At 39.3% G+C, this 19,891-nt stretch overlaps 1 protein-coding gene across 1 annotated transcript in view; it reads left to right on the plus strand.

Moving 5' to 3' along the window:
* Positions 1-8,474: 8,474 nt before the first annotated feature.
* LOC143033712 (XK-related protein 6-like) overlaps positions 8,475-19,891 on the plus strand; it is a 73,570-nt gene continuing 62,153 nt past the window's right edge. The window contains exon 1 of the mRNA XM_076199198.1: positions 8,475-8,564. The gene's annotated coding sequence lies outside the window, so the exon portion shown is untranslated. The remainder of the gene's footprint in view (positions 8,565-19,891) is intronic.

Here is a 19,891-nt window from a genome sequence, read left to right on the forward strand (position 1 = left end):
TTTAAAAAGAACAGCTTTCCTCACAGAGCAATAGACAGTTGGAACAAGTTAGATGAGAAAGTGGTGTGTGCAAAAACAATACATGAATTTAAAAATAGTTTAGATAAAATGAGATATGAAGACGGGACCCCACGAGCATAGCTCCCCTTCCCGTAAAATACAACTAGGTAAATACAACTAGGTAAATACACACACACACAGGATGTGATGTCAGTGAAGGACAAAATATCACTTTAAGATGCGATGTCAGTGAAGGACAAATTTTCTATGTAGGACAAGGCGATAGTGAAGAACTAAATGTCAGTGCCAGACAGAATATCAACGAACGACAAATGGCCATCGTAGGACACAATGACAGGACCAAATGTACATGAGGCACCGAATGTCAATGAAGGACCACTTGTCAGTGTAGAGCAAGATGTCAATAAAGAACAAAATAACGATGTAAGGTATGATGTAGAAAATCATAACAAGTAGAAAAAATAATCTCGAGTTTCTAAAAAAAAACATGTACTTTAATGCTCGTAGTATTAGGAACAATTTCCAAGAAACCTAGGCGTATATCAAAAGCGAAAATATCGATATGATATCGAGATATCTTTAATTGGTAAAGAGCTTGAAGCCGAATTTAATATTACAGGATTTAGATATTTTCATCAGGATAGAAACCACAAGAAAAGTGGGAGTGGTCTGTTGTACGTTAAACGCAATATCCATGCCTATGTATTAGAGAAAGTGAAACAGGATTCATACGATAACTTATGTGTAGATATACCCCCCCCCCCCAAAAAAAAAAAAAAGATGAATGTAGGAGTGATATGTATGCCAAAAGCATTAGCATTAGCAGACGACAAACTGTTGTTTCAAGAACGGTCTACTTTCTGCATCCGGGACTTACTGATAATGGATTATTTCAATTTCACTAACATTCTGGAGTTAAGTGGGGTACCCATTGCGTAGTAATATCTTAGAGCTAACATAAATTTTCTCTTCCCAAGACCGACCTGTGCCTGCTCTAAGAACACACCCTCTCCAGGGTGACTCTAGAAACTAGCGGAGCTTCCAGGCTAAACATGGAGGATCTATAGGAGAGAACATCGGGGAAAAAATGTTGAGGGCGGCGACCAGGCGAACGACCAGGAAAGCTTCCAACGGCTGTGAAGGCGGCGATGCACATTCCAGTGGAGGGAAGATGGAACTCTACAGCCATGGTAGGCAATCTAACTAGGACAAGGAAAAGTCTGAACTAACACCCTCAAAGTTGTTGTCCATGTGCCTCCGAGGTAGGTTTTTGAGACAGAGGCTAGGAGAAGGACACTGATATAAAACCTACGACCCGACGACCTCGCTGTCACCGTTCTAGCCTGCTAAACCATGGCAGATGAACCCCGGGTGTAAAGGGTGGGGCCAATACTGCGCACACTGCACTACACCTAAAAACTACACTTACACAGGTTCGAAGGACACCTCCATGTCTATTGCCGACCCCCCCCCCCCAAAAAAAAAAAAAAAAAAAAAAAAACATTCACAAGACCTGTATCGACGGGGAAGGGGCGAAAACGGCAGGTAAAAGATGTCACTGGAAGTCGCAGTTCCAATACTGCATGTTGTTTCAGGATATTGGTCGCTTGGTGTTGACCTGGAGGTGACAGCATCACTCGGCAGCACCCTGGATGACCAAGCATCTTTTTCTAGGAACAAGCAGTACCCTGGATGGCCAAGCATCTTTTTCTAGGAAAAGCACTGCTTGCTCAACACGGAAAGGGGTCTATAAAATGTGGTCTAACCACAGCTCATCTCCACCGACCCCAGTTGGCTTGCCGCGGTCAACGTGGTCAACCAACATTAAGTAAAGAAAGATACCCTCCTCCAAGAATGGGACAGGATTGAATCTTGTATGCTGGAACATCAGAAGCATGATTCACTCAGCGGACAGCAGTCGCTCAGAACGTCTATCTACCCTAGTTGCACATGAGCGGCAAGGCTGAATACCGACATAGCGGCTCTCGGTGAAGTCCGCTTTTCAGGTGAAGGTAGTCTCCAAGAACACGGCGCCGGTTACACCCTCTACTGGCCAGGCAAGTCAGAGACAGAGAGACGCCTTTTAGGTGTCTGCTTCATGATCAGGAACTCCATCGCTTCTAAGCTTGATAGTCTTCCAACAGACCATTGTGACAGCACATCTCCATGCTCTTTCCTCTCAGGGACCAGAAATACGTCATGCTCTTCAATGTGTACTCCCCAACACTTTAAGCAGACCCTGCAGAAAAGGACATATTCTACTCCAACTTGCGTAACCTTTTGCAAAGTACCCCTGCAGAAGACAAGGTCATAATACTTGGTGATTTCAACGCCTGGGTGGACCAAGATTTAGAAGTCTGGACAGGGGCTCTTGGAAAAATCGGTGTTGGGCACTTGCGATTAGAATTCTGGACAGAGCTGCAATTTACCATCACAAACACCATATTTCAGCAAAAGGACAATCTGAATACCATCTGGATACATTCTCGGTCCAAACACTGGCACCTGATCGACTACATTCTAGTGCGCCAGCGAGACATGAAAGATGTCCTTCTCACCAGAGTGATGGCCAGCGCAGTGTCGTACGGACCATCGGCTCGTTCGCTGTAAACACAGACTCTATTACTTTCCCTCCTGTCATTTTTCCTAAGCAAGAAAATCAGAAAAGCAATGGAAGCAGCTTATATTAATAAGGGAGACTGTATAAATAATAGAAAAGGGTTTACCAGCTGGTCTAAAATAGGGGCGGAATTAGCAGTACACGACTGGCCACGAGAAAATGAGGAGGCGGGACATAGAACGGACCAATCGTCCGCGGATCAATCGTCAGCGGACCAATCATCAGCGAATCAATCGTCAGCGGACCGATCGTCCACCAGATCATTAACTAGGAGTCGCCCTCCGGACGATATATAGTCTTGTAACCCCTTGTACTTTGTAGTCTCTCTGAAGAAGGTGTAAAAGCCTAAACGTTAGAGGAATAAACTCATCTCTGACTTGTGTGTTTCTTTACCAACCTCCCATGTATATGTATATGTATATGTATATGTATATGTATATGTATATGTATATGTATATATATGTATATATATATATATATGTATATATATATATATATATATATATATATATATGATTAAGTAATTCGTAAGTGTCTCTCCATTTCGTCTCTTTTTCATCATTCAAAAATGGCTAAAGATGAGCTTAAGAAGATCCAGGATCGACTGGAGGAGCTTTTACTAAGTATTATTCATGATTCCCCAACAAGGTGGAACAGTACGTTGTACATATTGGAAAAGATTCAGAAACTAAAGGAGTTATTATGCCTTTATGCTGCAGTCAATTTAGACATAGAAAAAATCAGTAATCTCAGAACGGAAATTACTCTCCGAATATATAAAAACCTTAACACCTCATGAGTAAATCACAAAACAACTGAACAGTTCTTCATCCTCCATCAGTGACGTGATATCTCTTATAGTTTTATTGAAGAAGGCCCTCCAAACATGCATGAGTGGAGTATCAGGAATAGATGCTCAAACCACAGGCGCATGCTCAGAGTCTGAATAATCTAAAGATCACAGTACTGGTAAAGATGAAGAGGAAGCTACAATTGTAACACACTACGAAACTAACTATGAATGCTGATCTAGTCAAATTATTTGCTGGTATTGAAAATATAGACATTTGTAGGTTTGCAACTTACCTGGATCCTAGATATAAAGGTAAAAAATTCTCTTCTTCTTTCATCACTGAATAAGTGGAACCAGCAATTGCTGCCCTGTGTGATCAGCCACAGCATGATGGAAAATAAAAGACGACTGAAGGGTAACCAGCCTACCAGCCATTTATCTACATCAAGATCAAGTGCAACAGTGTCAGAGGCAATGAATCTAATACTCTCGTCATGAAACAGTGATGAAAATGATAAGCCACTTGTTGCAGGTTTAGTGGAAGACATAAGGAGATACAACAAAGAAAAGATATGTGGATAGGAGGTAAAGGAAACACGGGCTGAGGGAAATACTTTTATTCCTGACTAGTTTCGCCTGAGTGGCTTCTTCAGAGGAACATGTCTGTTCCTCTGAAGAAACCACTCAGGCGAAACTAGTCAGGAATAAAAGTATTTCCCTCAGCCCGTGTTCCCTTTACCTCCTATCCACATTCGCCACAATGTATATACAAAGAAAAGATAATAAAATGAACAAATGAAAACACTATGAAATGGTAACAAATAAAAACACTATGAAATGGTGGAGTCAGAACGGAAGAGACTAGCTAAATTTATCTAAAGTTTCACGCACTTATCTGTGTTGTCCACCAAGTAGCGACCCGATTTTCAGTGGGAAAGAAGGAAGTAGCCTAACATTAGCATTAGTAAGGTAGAAGTAGTTAAACAGATTGATATACGTAAAGGTACAAAATCCTCGGGTCTACACGAAAAATTTCCGAGAATGCTTAAAGATTGTAAATTTGAAATCTGCGACCACTTAACGGAAATATTTAACAAGGCGGTAGACACTGGTTTTGTGCCTATTGCTTTGGGGCAGGTAAACGTTGTTTCTGTTTTCAAAACGGAGATAACCGTCAATATGCAACTACAGGCCAGTCAGTTTGACATCAGTTATAGGCAAAATACTTGAATCAATGATAGCTAATAGAATCAGAGATCACATCGAGAGACATAATTTAATTCGTGACTCACAGCATGAGTTCTGCAAGGTAAGTTATATGTAACTAATCTATCTTTTTACACTAATGTCTTCAAGACGTCAGATAACAATGATATTTACGAGGTTATTTACCTTGACTTTAGCAAAGCGTTCGATAAGGTGCCCCACCAGAGACTACTAAATAAAGTCAAAGAATATGGCATACGAGGAAAAGTATTTGAATGGATTGAATCTTGGATCAGTGACAGAAAACAGCGGGTCACCATAAACAGTGTAAAATCCAAATGGGGTGTTTCTAGTGGAGTTCCCCAGGTCTCTGTTTTGGGTCCCTTATTGTTCATTATGTATATGAACGACTTAGAAAATGGGATTAATAATGATGTTATTAAGTTCGAAGACGACACTAAAATAGGACACCTAATTAAGTCAAAAGAAGATGCCGAGATTCTGCAGGATGATCTTGAATTGTTCACTTGTTTCATTGCTTGGACGGTAACGAATAAAAATGCAAAGGTAATTATCAAACACTATCTGGCATTAGTTAGACCCATCCTTGACTATGCGATACAGTTTTGGCCTCCGTCCTATAAAATGGATATCAATTCACTAGAGTCGGTATAGAGAATGGCCAAAATAATACATGGGCTCAGAAATTTTCCTTATGACGACAAGCTTCGGCACCTTAACTTACACTATCTGGAAAAAAACGCAGATTGCGAGGTGATCTAATACAGGTGTTCAAGTGGATCAAGGGCTTTAACAAGGGTAACATAAAAAAATTGTCATATTAAGACAAGACGACAAGACTCGCAGTAATGGATTCAAATTGGACAAATTTAGATTTAAAGAAATAGGCCAGAACTGGTTTACCAATAGAATGGCTAACGAATGGAATAGATTAAGTTACGATGTAATGAGCGCTGAAACTATCTGTTGTTTAAAAAATACTGTTGGACAACTTTATGGATAGGAATGACAGGTGGTAATTGACATGGAACTACCTAGTGTAGGCCTCATGGTCGCTTGCAGTCTCATTCATTCTTATGTTCATACGAGTATATGTATTCACATACACACACACACACGCACACACACACACACACACACACACATATATATATATATATATATATATACACACACACACATATATATATATATATATATATATATATGTTTGTATGTATATATATATATATAGTATATATTGTATCTATATATGTACCGGTGTGTGTGTATGTGTGATTCACCATGGCCTTGGATTACGTGTTGGACTCGTGATCGACAGCTATTACCCTTCAGGAAGAGAGCTCAGAGCTCATATATGACCGATCTATGGGTAATGCTGTGACCTTACATGCACACACACACACAACTCCGAACCCACGAGAGTTGGGGTAACAATTCGCAGCGCAGCGATACTGAAATTCTCTCAGCCCTGGGTGGGATTCGAACTCGGACCGCCGTAGTGGCGGCCGCGATCGCTACCACTGCGCCATCTAGTGTGTGTGTGTGTGTGTGTGTTCTCCTCCAAGGCCACCCCGAGGAATCCATCTGCAGCGAGAGCGCAACTTCTTACCATATCGATTACTCGATGAAGAACTTCTGTGGTCTGGAATGTGATTTCTCATTCTTTCTTAGTCAGTTTTGTGCGAAACAACATGTGCATATCTATTTTTTAATTTTAGATTATATAGATTGCTTGGGTAAATATAATCAACCTTAAATTACTAGAAAAGTCTGTAATTGAAAAAACGCAAATCATTCTCCCTTGTCATTACATATATATATATATATATATATATATATATATATATATATATATATATATATATATATATATATATATATATACATATATGGTTAGAAAATATCAAAGTAGAGTCCCTATCATTTTGACATCTGTTTCTGTTTTCCGCTAATCCCTCTTCAATATTTCCTTTGCCGCTGGCATGACAACAGCGACGAAACACACACACACACACACACACACACACACACACACACACACACACACACACACACACACACACAGAATCATGAAAGGCATGGAAATTATTGATAGAGAGGATCTAATAAAATGGGATAGTAGAGATACAAGAGGACATGGAAAGAAAATCAAGAAAGACAATTATAGAAGAGACCTGAAAAAGAACAGCTTTCCCCACAGGATAATAGACGTTTGGAACAGGTTAGATGAGAATGTGGTGTGCGCAAAAACGATGCACGAATTTAAAAACAGTCTCGACTCTAGATAAAACGAGATATGGAGACAGGACACCAAGAGCATAGCTCCCCTTCCCGTAAAATGCAACTAGGTAAATACAACTAGGTAAATACACACACACGCATGCACATACACATACAAACACACACACACACACACACACACACACACACACACACACACACACACACACACACACACACACACACACACACACACACACACACACACACACACACACACACACACACACACACACACACACACATATATATATATATATATATAATATATATATATATGTATATATGTATATATATATATATATATGTGTGTGTGTGTATATATGTATACATATGTATATATGTATATATATATGTGTGTGTGTATATATGTATACATATGTATATATATATATATATATATATATATATATATATATATATATATATATATGTATATATATAATCGGTATATATATATATATATATATATATATATATATATATATATATATATATATATATGTTTGTGTGTGTGTGTGTGTGTAAAAATTTAATATTTTTCGTGGAGACGAGATATTCTTTACATACACAACGTTGTTCCATTCAAGAAACGGGTTACTATTACTGTACAGTAAAAACGCCGAGTTGAAAACTGCGGCCCCGTGGCTAATAAGCCAATCGGCTGGGTAGTCAGATTTGTCCTTTTTTGGGCCAGTATATCCTGTCATACAAAATAGTCTATAAACTGTCTTATTATCCATTTTTGGGACCATTACGAGCGCGTCTATAAGAAAATATATAGAATTAAGAATTTCTAGATATGGAGATACTGGAAAACAGAGTATGCTTTTAATTTGTCTTTTGAATATCGAAAATGCGTCTGGATTTTTTTTTCTTAATTGATGCCATCGCCCTGAACTTCTACCGTGCTCTTTTAATACTGTTTTCAGTTGACAGGTGTTTTCCATGATGCAAATATAAAAACAAGCGCTAGAAAATACGTTGATATTTTTTAAATTTGCTGCGAAAACTGAGAAAAATCCGTTCTCTTCAAATCAAATGCCTTGTCATGCAAAGTTGAAGTAATTTAGGTAAGTAAAACCCATCATTTCTTGAGTTTTCTCTCTCAACCAGAAAACATATAAATACAGAGCTTTAAAGAAGGGTTCATTACAGTGATTATTCCCGCGATAATCTTTAGTGCACCAGATACAAAATTTAACATTGGCAGTGGATTTTGATCAACCATATATTGCATCTCCACTGCTCTTAGGTGTTCGCAAATTACTGAGGTTTTCAGGAAAGCTCTGGTTATATTCAAGTGATTTTCGCATTGTTGCGTGAAAAAGTGTAGGTATTACTATAACCAAAACACAGATTCTGACCCAGAAGCTGTTTTATATTTTCTTTTTATTAATTCGTAATGTATGATATTTTGGGAATAAAAGTTTGTATACATTTGCCAGAATGTCCTATTTTTTCAGGAGTTTGTCCTATTCCCGGGTCTGTTGCCTGGCAACGCTGCCAAGCGGCAAACCGTCACAGTGTAGCGGGAGAAGTTAACGAGAAAGGTGGCTGGAAGTGACGTGTTTGTGTGTGGGTGTACGTACCATCTCCTTCGTTGATACTGTGTTGTTGGTAAGCGTTTGTGTTGTGGGGAAGGTTGGAGATGATTAAAGCTGGAGAAGGAAGAACGAGGGTGAAGGTAGTGTTGCACAAGACTGTCTACGTGTGAAAGTAACTTTGTGTTGTGGCCAGTGATAATACGTGATTGGAATATTAAGGTGAGGCATACAGGGAGACGTGACACTTCAGGTGATGGGGAGTGATTCAGGTGGTTGACAGCGTCAGCCCATGTCATTTCTTAAGTGTACATCGTCACTAAAATGGTTGTTTTTGTCGTACTGTATTGATCAGAGCCACCAAAAAGTTAAGAATAGAGCGCGCGCAAGTACACACACACACACACACACACACACACACACACACACACACACACACACACACACACACACACACACACACACACACACACACACACACACAGGGGGAAATAGCTGTCGATCACGAGTCCACCACGTGATCCAAGACCATGGTGAATCACACACACACACACACACACACACACACACACACACACACACACACACACACACACACACACACACACACTTTTTTAACTGCAAAGAAATCTGTCGGAAAGAGATGACAGTGAAAGGTGGAGAGGATCTATGGGGAACATATTACTTGACATGGCTATAGAACATAATGTACAACGACACAACGGGTAAAAGAAAACACCAGGCTTAGAAATAATGAAGAACCATAGACTAGATTTATTATTTACGTCAGAACCTGCAGTTGTGTATAAAATTGAATACAAGACACCAATTGGGAAGAGTGACCACATATTACTTGAGTTAGAATTAAAGAAGGAAATATAGAGGGAAATGAGAAATACAGGAAAGGAAGAGTGATGTATAGTGAAACGGATTTTGAGAAGCTTAGGATTTTTTTTTTCTTCTTCAAGCGAGTTTGGAAAAATTCTACAATGAAGACACAAGTGGAAGAAAAATGGATGATTCTGATGGAAATCTATAATGAAGGAGTGGATAAATATGTCCCAAAGCAAAAACAGGAAAAGGTATATATTAAGTGCTGGTTTAATAGAAGGTGCAGCGAAGCGAAAGATAAAAGGGATAAAGCTTGGAGAAGATGGGAAAAAAACAACAACTAGGAAGTGGCAAAAATGTATCAATCAAAGGAATGAATATGTAAAGATAGGCAGGGTGGAAAAAAGAAACTGAAAACGACAATAGAAAAATGTAAAGATCAGCCAAAACTATTCTACAGATATGTGAATGGTAAACTAAAAAACAAACAGGAAATAGTGAAACTACGCCAAGGGAATATAGAATACACAGATGTAGAAATGGCTGAATTCGTGAGCAAACACTTCAAGTCGGTTTTCACTAGAGAAAATGAAATGTACAACATAGGGATGAAGGGCGAGGAGTGAGCCCCCCCTCCCCCCCACCTCCCAGTGAGGGAAATGATGGTAACACGAAAAGAAATAATAAACCAAATGACGAACCTTGATGTCAAGAAATCGCACGGCCTGGATGGAATCTCAAACTGGATATTAACCCATTCAACTCCGATGACAAGATGTCTTGTCATTTGGTCAAATAAAACAAAAAATCATAATAAAACAACAAAATGTTTGATGATCAAACAGCACCAGAAAAATATGACGTCGTCAGTCCTCCTCGAGGAGGACTGATGACGTCATATTTTTCTGGTGCTGTTTGATCATCAAACATTTTGTTGTTTTATTATGATTTTTTGTTTTATTTGACCAAATGACAAGACATCTTGTCATCGGAGTTGAATGGGTTAAAAGAAGGTAAAGAAGAACTAATAGACAAAATATATAGCATAATAAGTTTCTCACTCAAAGAAGGAAAAATACCGATATCGAACCAATATATAGAGGAGGAGACATGGAAGACCCAACAAATTACAGACCGGTTTCCCTTACGAGCATGGTAGCCAAAATTTGTGAAAAATTTATAAAAAGTAGATGGATAAAACATCTGGAGAACAATATACTAAATCCGAGACAAATTGGATTTAGACAAGGAAGATGACGTGCCACAAATTTGATCTGTTTCTACTCAAGACTACTAGATATAATACTGGAAATGGACAGGGTGGGCTGATTGTGCTTTCCTAGACCCACAAAAAGCTTTTGGCAAAGTTCCACACAATATTAAGAAAACTGGAAACCATAGAAAGGATACAAGGTAAACTACTGAAATGGATGGAGGACTTCTTGTATGGAAGAAAAATTAGAGTAGTACTCAGAGATAAGATTTCTACTTGGGAAGAGGTGAATTCCACAAGGATCAGTATTGGCTCCAATACATGAGCTTCTTTGCAGATGACGCTAAACTGTTGAAGAGAGTGAGCACTGGAACGGATTGTGACTCGCTGCAGAGAGATCTGAACAGGATTTGGGAATGGAGTCAGAAGGGGGAAGTGGACATCAACATTAAGAAATGTAGACGAGACGATAGTGTGTACAAAAACCATACACGAGTTTATATGCAAATTAGACATGGTGAGATACAGAGACAGGACACCACGAGCGTAGCTCTCCTTCCCGTAAGATACTAGTTAAAAATTAGGTAAATACACACACACACATACATTCAGGGTTTGGGAAAGTCAGCGGAGGAAAACAACTGGAAAATACTGCGTACATAATGTATATAACAAAGGCCCTTTCCCCCTGGTAATGTCGATGACCTAATCAAAGTGCACACACCCACATAATAATCAAAACCCATCTGTTACACCATAACCATCTCAACACCATGTGGATAAAAGGCCACTCCCCTTCCCCGCCATACCGCTTGGGCAATACAGCGATGCAGAATACTTCCACAGCAGAGCTCGACAGCCGGAGCTGGTTTACCTGAAACCTCTTCGCCATATATCGCCCCACCTCCCCATCCACTCAAAATAATTTGCAAAGCAGACGAGAAGAATATTCGTTCTGGTCGCGCCATCCTTTCGTCCAGTCGGTCCCCCTCTATCTCTCCATCCTGTCTTTTGCACTATACCTCTTCCTTGCTCTACAGAAATTCCCATCCATTCACCTCATCCATCCACTTTATTCTTGGACTTTTCAAATTCATCCCAGCCGTTTCTGCTTTCCACACTGACGTTGCTTGTCTTTCCGCCTTCAACTTTTCTATATGCCCAAATCACCTCAGCACTTTTCAATCGACCCTATCAAATATTTCTACTTTTATCCCCGTTCTGTATTTCACTTCTACATTTCTCACTATCCATTCTATATCGTATTTTTAATACAATTTATCTGCGAAACATTTCAAGTCTGTTCCATACTTTTTTTTCATTCAACCTAGATAATCGTTTCTTATTCTATGTATTATTCACCACACCCACTCCTTTCACTGCCACATACGACCCCAAATACCTAAAACTCTTCACTTCCAGCCTCACACCTTTAACGTTCACAATCATCTGCCACCACCATCTTTCCTTGTGCATCTCATCACTTTACTTTTGCCCACATTCATTCGTAACCTTCACTCACTCATCTTTCCAAGTTCAGTCACCAACTCTTCAGTTTTACCTCAGAATTGGCCACTAACGTGTCATCTGCCAACAACTGACTCGCCTCCCACGTCCCTGCACCTTCATTCACCAAATCCAAACTTCTCCCTAGCGCCCTTACCTTTACCTCCCTTACCTATTCATCCATATATACTGTACATTGAAAAACCACGGCGAAATTACACAACCCTTGCGCCTTCAGCAGATATCCCCTGATTCCATATATCTTCGTCACACTCCATAAAACCTTTCAATCAACATTTATATAATCCTCCAAGTCCACGAAAACCTTTATCCCACACACTGTTTTTGTATTCTAACAATTCCTCCAAGAAATGCATCCAATTTTCTTTCATACTTTCCTCACCTCTTTCATTACGTTCCATATTTCTTTCAACGAACGGAGTAAAGATCTGCTCCACCTCTAAACTCGAAAACAGTCTACAGCGATGACACCGGAGCAATTGCCCACAGGGGGTAATAATAATTATCAGTAAACACCATAGTCAGTGACTGTAACCCTAATTCCGTCAGATATCGCATTCCCGAGCTTACCCAACCTTGCACCTATCACTTTTATCTACACTATTATTGATTTATCATTATATATTATTATTATTATTATTATTATTATTATTATTACAATCATCATTATCATTATTATAATTATTGTTATTATTATCTTTATTATTATCATTATTGTTATTATTATTATTATTATTATTATTATTATTATCATTATTATTATTATTATTATTATTATTATTATTATTATTATTATTATTATTATTATTATCATCATCATTATTACTATTATTATTATCATTACTATTGTTGTTATTATAATTATTATAATAATTATTATTATCATTATTATCATTATTATCATTACTATTGTTATTATTATTATCATTATTATTACTATTATTATTATTATTATTATTATTATTATTATTATTATTATTATTATTATTGTTATTATTATTACTATTATTATTATCATTAATTATATAATTTTCAATTTAAACTATATTGAGACGAAATGGACCCTGACTTAGGCTACCCGATGCACTTGGTCTGAAATATAATAATGAATTGATAACAAATAAATGTTCCGTGAAAATATGTGATGAATCTGAAGATAAATGCGGAACCCCCGCAATATGTGTCCCCTAGAGGAAACTAACAATAAAACTAGAATCAAGAGCTCAGTATGACAAAGTCAAATAACAACCGTACACCATCCTTAAGCTGTACAACACACCAATTTGAAAAAATAGCGCTCTATCCCAGACTGAACGCACCACCTTCAGAGAAACCCAAATACCCAAATATGTATGATCAGACCTGGAGTTAGATATGCGGAAGCACGACAATTCACCAGACGAACCCCTTCCACCAGTAGTTCCACCTACATGACACAGGAACTCCCTATACAAACCCACATCCCACTCACCTGTGCCAGTAGAACTCCGGACTCAACCCCGCACCCTCTCTCCATCTGAAGTATAACAACTCCGACCCAAATCATCCCCTCCTCACACACAAACAACCCTTCCGCTATAATGTCCGATTTACACAGCAATCCAGAAGGACCACTTTGTTATCTACCCCATTCAAACAGCACTTACACTTCACCAAATCAGGGTCATACCTATTCAAAAACGCTCATACCTACCAACCTTTTGTCATTTTTAGCCTACACCCTTGATGATCGTTCTATTCAACAATAAAGCTACACATCTCACTATTTTCCAATAGATCCACACCTTTCCTTCCATGTCTTCACTCCTGACACCACACTCCTAAACTCAATCTTACCTCTCCCTTTCAGTTTAGTTTCACTCAACGCTAGCTCATCCATCTTTTCACAAACTTATTACCAATCCACTATCCTTTTCTTTTACTTGTTCCTCATCCAAATACCTAATTACATAGGCTTTGGTTGGATTCTCTTGGCTTTTCTTTTGGTTTGACTTTTTGTAGGTGAACATAGGGGAAATCTTAATCACATTTAGTCGTTCAGTGTATATTTGCAAATGTGTTATAGCATTACAGTTTCCCACATTTAGTCGTCTAATACGATACGTATGGACACACGGTGATGCCATTCTTATCCTCCACCAGAAGAGCATGAAAAAGAGATGAACAATTAGGAGCGGTAATGAATAGGTTCAAGGAGGCAGCAAAAAAGGAACAGCAAAGGTTAAAAAGCTACTCAACATTCCTCTAAGGATAGAGATTTGTCTCCAACAAGGACGAATGATGTGTGGCTCTGACCTGTATACTCCCCCCCCTCCCCCCCCAAAAAAAAAAAAAAAAAAATCTTTAATGATTGTACACAAAGACGCAGTCAGTACTCCAGTACGTGCCTTTAGGTAATCGAGAAACAAATTTCTGTACAAATGCATGAACTTTTGGAACAACCTATTAGGAAATATTCAACAAAAACCCACTGTGTTGGATAAAAAGAAATGAAATAAATGAATTCCATATATTTCGATCACGGACTGTGATCCTCTTCAGTGGAATACAAACTTATGGAATTCATTTATTTCATTTCTTTTTATCCAACACAGTGGGTTTTTGTTGAATCTTTACGAATGTGTTACGACATTACTTTATAGCTATTAGGAAATGTTCTAATAAATTTAACGTTAAGGTTTATAGGTGGAAACAAAGAGACGGAACTCCTGGCAAGAAAGTGGCTCTTTTCCTGTACATTTAAGTTCGATAAATACAAAACACGCGTCAACACAGCGCACGCGAGCACATCAACCACCACACTAATGAACCCCATCGCTGTTTTTCATAACTGTCATCCCACCAACTATTTTGGCTCTTCGATCTCTTCCTGAGATGGTGTATCTGTTATTTCCAAGCTGGACCAGCATTCCTTAGGATATTTGTCTCTTCTAAACACAAAATATAAGATTCGTTTACCTTCATGTAATGATTTATCTCCAAACTGGCCGATAGTAAATAGTTTATATTAGCATAGGCTAATTTTAGCATTTGTGCAGTGTTTCTTGTACTATACCCTCTCTTTTCTCTTTTGAAACATTTTCTTCACATTCTAAGAATCCTCCAGATACAAATGTTGTATTTCTTTTGTTTTCATTTTTTTTTTTTACCGTGGCTTTCCTTACAGTCGCATTTCTCCTAGTCGAAATGTTTGTAAACTTTAATTTTCTTCATTTACCATGGCCTGCGACAACTTCATTTTCATCGGACGTGAGTTATTTCTCTTGTATTGAACTAAGCTAAACATGTTGTCAATCTCATCAATCATATTTGAATCATTTCTCATAAACACATTTTGCATCTTGTGTTCCTGGCGTGCCCTCCATGAAATAATGTGTTTTTCCCCACCAAGCAACAGTTATGACACATTTAGCTTTATCTATTGAATCTCTGACATATCTTTTTCTTTTAGTAACCTTCACTATGTTTTCCAACCTTCTTCCCTTCTCTGTTGTTCCGTAATGCCTTTCAAGTTATCTGCTTCTCAGTGTTGGCCATAAAATCAATCTTCCGAGCATCCAAATGTTCTCTGATCTTATCGTCGTTTGATTTCATCCCAGCGTCGCATGCCTTTATGATATTGCGAAAATTAATATTTTTATTCATCACACTCTCGTTGTCCCTCTTGATTTTCTACTTTCTGAGTCAGGTTGGTGTTTTTTCTTACTAAATTTTACGTTCCAGTTCATTAAACTGACTCGGAAGAGGAAACCAAGGTCTTTAACAACTTAAATTCTGTTACAAATTCACTTCCATTGAGACTATATAGATTAACAACCACGCTAGCAAAATAAACAAATATTGGATCTGGTATTGCACTTTTTCCGGTTCTTGTGTAGAGCGGTCCTGAAAAAAAATTAATCGTTTTCCTTCCCTGACTACTTCCCAAAACTGGAACAACTAATTTTATTAATTGAACATTACTCTTGATCATTGTTGCCAAACAACCCGTACCCTCACTCCAAACTCCAGTCCTCTGTGTACCCGGCTAGATGTTTCCCCTCGGAGAGAGAGAGAGAGAGAGAGAGAGAGAAAAGGGCGTTGGTCGGTCGTGTGTGTGTATTTACCTAGTTGTATTTTACGGGACGGGGAGCTATGCTCGTGGTGTCCCGTCTTCATATCTCATTTTATCTAGACTTTTTAAATTCGTGTATTGTTTTTGCACACACCGCTTTCTCATCTAACTTGTTCCAAATGTCTATTGCTCTGTGGGGAAAGCTCTTCTTTTTCAGATCTCTTCTATAACTGTCTTGATTTTCTTTCCGTGTCCTCTTGTATTTCTACTATCCCATTTTATTAGACCCTCTCTATCAATAGTTTCTATGTCTTTCACGATTCTATGAATAGTTATCAAGTCTCTTCTCTCTCTTCTTTGCTCTAATGTCTGTGGCTCAAGTTTTGCTAGTCTCTCTTCATATGATAGTTCTGAGAGTGTTGGTGCCAATTTCGTAATTGCTCTTTGTATTCTTTCAAGTTTTGTTATATATTTTTTGTACTTGGTGATCACGTCGTCGCTGCATACTCCAATCTTGGTCTTATCAAAGTGACCAGTATTTTTTTCACCATTTCTTCATCCAAATGTGTGTGTGTGTGTGTGTGTGTATGTGTGTGTGCGTGTGTGTGTATGTGTGTGTGTGTGTATGTGTGTGTTTGTGTGTGTGTGTGTGTGATGCGTGCGTGCATTCATGTGTCTGTGTGTGTATTTCTATGCGCTGACCTTTCAGTAAAACAGATATCGGAGTTTGAGACAAATAGTCGATAGAATTACTTAAATCCATTGTTGTAGCGGGGATGAATGAAACACACTGGTGGTAGCCAGAATAGAGGAAAAAGTGTTAACTGGTAAATAAATGGTAATTCGATGCGGAGGTCTCCTCGATACCAAAGGTAAATAGAATAACCTGGCAGCAGCAAGAGTACACTGTATGAGCCTCCTGCTATGGAAGGGCTAAAGTGAGAACTCTACACGCGCCATACTTAGTAGATCTTACTGTAGTTATGGAATATTTATTCACTTAAGCCCCGGCTACTGGGCAATGAAGGTGTTCAAATTCCCGAATGCCTTCATGACGGCTGCATGCTCTTTAGATGTTCTGTGTAACGATAGACGATAGTTGATTCCGGGGCGGATCCCGGCTCAGGCTGAGAGATGGGGTGGGGTGGGGGGTGGTTGGCTTGCGTGCCAGATGTTTGTGTGGGAGCCGGGTGGTTGGGACGGTTGTGATGGTAAGGAGGGGGGGGGGGTGGAGGAGCTCGCTATAGCCACTTTCCACATGTCTGACCACAGGTGTTGTGGTGCAAGGTACTGTTTGTAATCAGGTTTCATCCATGTTTTCCCATCTGCTACCACGGCGCCTGTGCCCGGCTAGCATTATATTCAGATTACTAGGTTTGTCTAGTCTAGTTTATAACCTATTGTTTTGAAACCTGAAGTCCGGTCGGGTACTGAAATCAGGTCTATATAACTTCAACGTGATGAAATCCATGGTATTTAGTTGTGAACATTTAATGTTAAATTTTAGACGTTGTTGAGCTCAAGTTGAAATGATTTATGAATATGTCTATGTATATGTATATATATATATATATATATATATATATATATATATATATATATATATATGAGATACAAAGTATAAATATAGTATATATAAAGTATGTATATATGAGAGGTACATGTTAAAGAGAAGGGAAGTTAAGCATAAGATAAAGGAAGCAAAGAGGAGAGCAGATGTGAAATGGGGTAAGAGTATGACAGAAAATTTTGAAAGTAATAAAAAGATGTTTTGGAAGGAAATTAAAAGAGGAAGAGGAGGCGAATCAAGTAGAGAAGAAAAGGTAAAAGGTGCAGATGGAGAGATGATAATGGAAGAGAAGGAAGTGAGAGGAAGGTGGGCAGAGTATATTAGGGAGTTGCTAAATGTGAAGGAGGATAGGGAGGGAAAGGTAGTTGCAGTGGGAAGCGCTAAGAAAATGAGAGTGATTAGTGAGGAAAATGAAGGAGAAATAGGGAAGGATGAAGTGAAAGCAGTTGTTAAGATGATGAGAGCAGGTAAGGTACCTGGGTTGGATGGATGCCATGCAGAATGTCTGAAGAAAGGAGGCACGGTTATGGTGGACTGGATGGTGAGTTTATTTAATGTTTAAGAGAGGGTAGAGTGGCGGAGGACTGGAGGAGTGCCTGAATAGTTCCGCTTTACAAGGGAAAGGGGGACAAGAGTGAGTGTAATAGTTTCAGAGGGATCAGCTTGTTGAGTGTAGTTGGGAAGGCCTATGGGAGGGTCTTGATTGAGAGGATTAGGAGAGGAACAGAGGGAGTAATTGGTAAGGAACAGTGTGGTGAGGAACAGTGTGGGTTTAGGACAGGTAGGGGTTGTGTAGATCAGATTTTTGTGGGAAGACAGATATGTGAGAAAGCTATAGGAAAAGGTAAGGATGTTTTTTGGGCTTTTATGGATCTGGAAAAGGCTTACGACAAGGTAGACAGGAAGGCACTGTGGGAGGTACTGCAGATATATGGGATAGGAGGAAAGCTGTTAAGAGCAGTCAAGAGTTTTTACGAGAGTAGTAGAGCTTGTGTTAGGATTAGAAATGGAGAGAGTGAATGGTTTGAGGTAAAGGTGGGATTTCGTCAGGGATATGTTGTGTCGCCCTGGCTGTTCAACTTGTACATGGATGGGGTAGTGCGAGAGGTGAATGCAAGGATAGTGGATCAGGGGTTGGAGATGGTTAAAGAAAATGGAGAAAAGTGGGAGGTGAACCAGTTGTTGTTTGCTGACGACACTGCACTTGTAGCAGGATCAGAGGAGGGATTGAGGGAGTTAGTGACAGAGTTTGAGAAGGTGTGTGAAAGAAGGAAGCTGAAGATAAATGTGGGCAAAAGTAAGGTGATGAGATGTACAAGGGGAGAGAGTGACAGCAGGCTGGAAGTGAGCATAAAGGGTGAAAGACTGGAGGAAGTGGATAGTTTTAGATACTTGGGTGCGAATGTGGCAGGAAAGGGAGGAGTGGGGGTGGAGGTAGAATGTAGATTGAGAGGAGCGAGTAAATGTCTTGGTGGATTAAAAAGTGTAATGAGAAATAGACATCTGGGAATGGATGCTGAGAGGAGGTTATATGGAGGAGTGATTGTGCCAAGAGCACTGTACGGGGCAGAAACATGGAACAGAAGAGAGGAAGAGAGAAGAAGTTTGAATGTGTTTGAGATGAAATGTCTGAGAAGTATGATAGGGGTTACTAGGCTAGATAGAGTGAGAAATGAGGAGGTGAAGAGGAGAACAGGGGCGGAAAGGGATATAGGGTTGATGAAAGAATATGAGGATGGTTCGGACACATGGAAAAAATAAGTGAAGAAAGATTGGTGAAAGAGGTGTGGAAGGAGTGAATATGAGGGGACTTCCTAGGATGAGATGGATGGGGTGAAAGGGGCATTACAAAAGAGAGGAATGTCTATTGAGGAAGGACGGGAGAGCACAGAAGATAGGGGTGAGTGGAGAAGGGTTGTGTATGGATGGTGCTGTGATGCATGAGGGGGAGTGGATGGGGGGTGAGGAAATATGTATGAGAAAAAAATTGACGCAGCCCAAAGGGATTTCTCTCCGTCCTCTCTTTTTTTGCCTGAGGGGACGGATAGGGGGGTCGCCGAATTTATGAAGCGGCCTTGCTGTGGATGTGCTGTGTCTTACGACACTGCCTCTGACCCAGGGCAGTGAACAGGATGCAGGGATGACCCATCATCCAGGAGGCACGAAGATAAGAGGGAGGGTAGAGGGGAGTAGAATATATAGGAAATG

This window comes from Oratosquilla oratoria, chromosome 2 (assembly GCF_046742065.1).
Source record: "Oratosquilla oratoria isolate Oo_2021 chromosome 2, ASM4674206v1, whole genome shotgun sequence".
Lineage (NCBI taxonomy): Eukaryota > Metazoa > Arthropoda > Malacostraca > Stomatopoda > Squillidae > Oratosquilla > Oratosquilla oratoria.